The sequence below is a fragment of the Marmota marmota genome, unplaced genomic scaffold, assembly GCF_001458135.2.
Source record: "Marmota marmota marmota unplaced genomic scaffold, marMar, whole genome shotgun sequence".
Lineage (NCBI taxonomy): Eukaryota > Metazoa > Chordata > Mammalia > Rodentia > Sciuridae > Marmota > Marmota marmota.
Window position 1 is genome coordinate 3,434,755 of NW_026000077.1, and position 3,722 is coordinate 3,438,476.

General features: G+C 37.3%; 1 pseudogene; it reads right to left on the bottom strand.

Moving 5' to 3' along the window:
• Positions 1-525: 525 nt before the first annotated feature.
• LOC107156105 lies at positions 526-3,178 on the bottom strand (annotated as a pseudogene).
• Positions 3,179-3,722: the final 544 nt, after the last annotated feature.

The window sequence follows — 3,722 nt, forward strand, 5'->3', positions numbered from 1 at the left end:
AGCTTTGTTAGAAAATGGCAGGACAACATTTGGTCAAAGCCCAATTTTTCCTCACAGTTGATGGAAAACCCTTCTCAGTATACCTACCTCATTTCCTGAATTAGGAGATTTTCCCACTGTTGTTGGTTGGACAAGCACTAAGCCTCATTTTGTGTGACCTAAGGCTGTTTCCTTAATCTTTTTTAGGTGTTTCTTTCCCTAGCCTCAGCTAGTTTCCTCACATGCATAAGTTTATCAATTTTCAGCTGAATACTCAGAGATTCTCTGCAAATCTTCAACATTTTCTCTCTGTGCAGCTCTGTTCTCTCCAGTTCTTTGTGAAATCTAACTGCTTTTGTGTTTATAGAGTTTTAGGTCCATCTCCTCAATCTGGCAACATTTTTGGCCTCTGCCTAAGTATCTCCCTGCACAAAGGCCAAGAAACTTTCTCTAGGTAGTAAGGTGAAGTTTCCCATCTGTCTGGGATCTCAGTCTTTTTTAACCTGATGTTCAGTGTGTAGAACTATTATTTCTTTTCTTTTCTTAATGTTTAACAATCTTTAATTCAAATGTAAAAGTTCAATACAAGCCATTTGTAGGGCTTGGGATTTGTTGTTCTTTTAAAAACAAGAATAGAGGAAATGTGACAAAATGATCTTTCCACTTTTTTCAAAAACTTTCAAGGATAGATCATAGGGCCATAAAAGATCTATTAACCAAACCCACTTTCTCCTGCTACCAAGTCTTACACCCATTCCATAATCTTAAAATATATTCCTGAATGAAGATTTACAGTTCATCTTTGATTTAAAAATACTTAGCACCAGCTTGCTTCCTATAATGCCAAACAATCGTGAACTACTTCAAATCTGCATTTCTTCTTTTTAAAACAAGAGGGCAGTTACTTGTAGAAAGCAATACTTAGTCTCCCCATACATTTCCCAGAAATGGCATATGCCTGCCATTCAAAGGCCTCGACACTCTCATGCTTTCAAAGTGGAATACCTAGCCTAATGTGCATAGAAGCATGAATGGCAAAGTTGAAGATCAGTATTATAACTATTTTTCTATTTATTTGAAGCACAGTAAAAAAAAATCTGTACACTTTGGGAATTCCGTGGCATAAGGTACACTGCCATTAACTTGAGGGACATTATACAGTAAAAAAAAAAAAAAGGAGAGGGAAAAAAAACTAAAAAGAAAAAACTTTTCTCCTGTTTCAAACACTGCATTACATAATTTTACCTGTCCAAACAGACCATTTACAAATAATAGGTCAATAAACTGCTAACATCCATAAAAAGGTAGCTTTCTTACTAAAATGCAAGAATTTAAAAGTGGTATCTAAACAAGAAAAGACAAAAACAAACTGGAATGAAAACCTAGATATCACATCTAAAATTGGGGTTTTTTGTTTGGGCTTTCATACTCCTCTCCCTCTACCATAGCCTGCTGGAGTTCCAGAGCCCATTCATCTAGGACCTTGTCTACCCACAGGTCCCGCACCTCCCTGCCCAAAGCACTCAATACCGTGTCGCTTCCCATCATGGAACCACTCATAGTTGCTGGTGGAACTCCAGGATTAGCTTCATAACTTATGCCACCACCACCACCTAGAGGTGGAAATTTCTGGCCTCCTGAACCATAGGGATCTCCCATGTTTATTGCTCCTCCACCACCCATTCTCATGTCTCTTTCTCTTGGATCCATGTAGCCCATCCGGCTATAACTTTCTCACATTGGCGAATCATCATCTCTTCCTCCCTTCTACGTTTTTCCTCCTGCTGCCTCAATTGCATTTCTTTACGTTTCTGCATTTCTTGATTGTGAAGTTCTTCCATACATCTTAATTCTTCCTGACGTCTCATCAGATCTTGGAGTAAAAGATTTGCCTGATTCTCATGAATAGGCATCTTCCATTTCACTTTCCAACTTGCCTTTTGCATCCTTCATGTTTTTTTCAACTTATTCCCTTTGCTGTTTTTCCATTTCATCCAAGGACTTCCACCTCTGAGAATATTCATACTCAAATGTGCCATGCTGAGCAAAACGAGGTTTCTCCTTTTGATACATTGGATTCTTCTGTGCAAGTTTTTCAGGAAGACCATCTTTATCATCTAATTGTTCAAGTGGTTCCACAATGACTGGACGAGGAGTTGTTGTCAGTAGGAAAACACCTTCATTGCTTCGTTCAAATGCTTTTCTTGCTGCTGACTTAGAAGCAAATTCAACAATGCCTTTCCCTATAGATCTACCGAAATCATCCACAACAGCCCTTTCAATAGACCAAACTGGCTAAAGGCTTCTTCCAATAGAACTATTATTTCACATATCTTGTCTTGCTTTAAATTTATTTTAGGTGGGAGAGTAAATCTGGATCAGAAGTGCAAATTCAATTTGTGTAGGTTCTTTTTATAGCATGAGATCATACACATGAGTGTGCCTTTAAAAAGAAAATCCTACCCAAATTTATGTATTTTATATTTTTCTAGTAACAGGCCAAGTGCATATCAGTTAGTATATATTACTATATATTGGCACACACACACACACACACACACACACACCAGGGATATGCATATAAATCCACTAGAAAATGAGTTCCTGGATCAAAGCTTTAAACAACAGAGTCATGGACTTCATTAGAAAGGAACATCTAACATTCCCCCAGTTACCATGCTCTTGTTAACTTGCCTGGAATCACTTAAAGCAAGGTTAAAATTTGGCACCCCAATTCTAATTTTCCTAGATTTAGAATTCTCTCACTGCACAGTAGTTCATATTCCCAAGAAATTAGGGGCCCCTGAACTGGTTCTCTCTGGTTTAGTTTACTAGAGTAAACTAAATTTTATCTAAGGACGTTTCTGTTCTGTGAGTTCCTACTTAATGAACTATAATCTAATTGAAAGCATAATTTAGAAGTATACTTCTTTTTTAATATTTATTTCTTTTAGTTGTAACTAAAAGAAATATTTATTTCTTTTATTTTTATTTATTTATTTTTATGTGGTGCTGAGGATCGAACCCAAGGCCTCGCATGCGTCATGTGCTCTACCACTGAGCCACAACCCCAGCCCAGGAATATACTTCTATAACAAATAGTTGAGTCTTAGCTGCTGTAGCCAAGTTTCAATTACAGGTGGCCAGATGACGAGGCATACCGTAAGCTGTAACCAATCAAGTTGTTTCTGTACCTCATTTCTGCTTTCTATCCACAAATGCTGCCTACTGATGTTGTAGAGCTGTGTTTTCTAAGCTGCTTCTGATTCTGAGGGCTGTCTGACTTGTAAATCATTTTTTTGGGCAATTAAACTCTATAAAATGTACTTTTTCTTTAAGTTTTTATTTAACATATCCCAAACTCTGCCTTGACATTGCTATTATCCTCTGAGGAGACTTACCTATGCCAGACATCATTTTTTCTTTAACTTTCATGAAAACAAAGACGAGGGTAAGTGAAGACAAATAGAATTGTGAGTGACCTATAAGAATATCTATGATTTATTAATTATCCACCATATGCTAGGGGTTCTATGTATGTTCTCTAATTCTCTTAAAACCACTAACTAGCCATGAGGAAGGCCTTGGGGAATCAAAAGAAGACTTACACAAGGGGTGTTTCCTCAGGTAAATCATGAAAAATAAGTAGAAGTTAGGTGAAATGAGGCATGCAGTAGGAGATCAGGCAGGTGTTTCATCAGAGGGAATAACATATGAAAAGGCTTGAAGGCAAGAAAGAATGT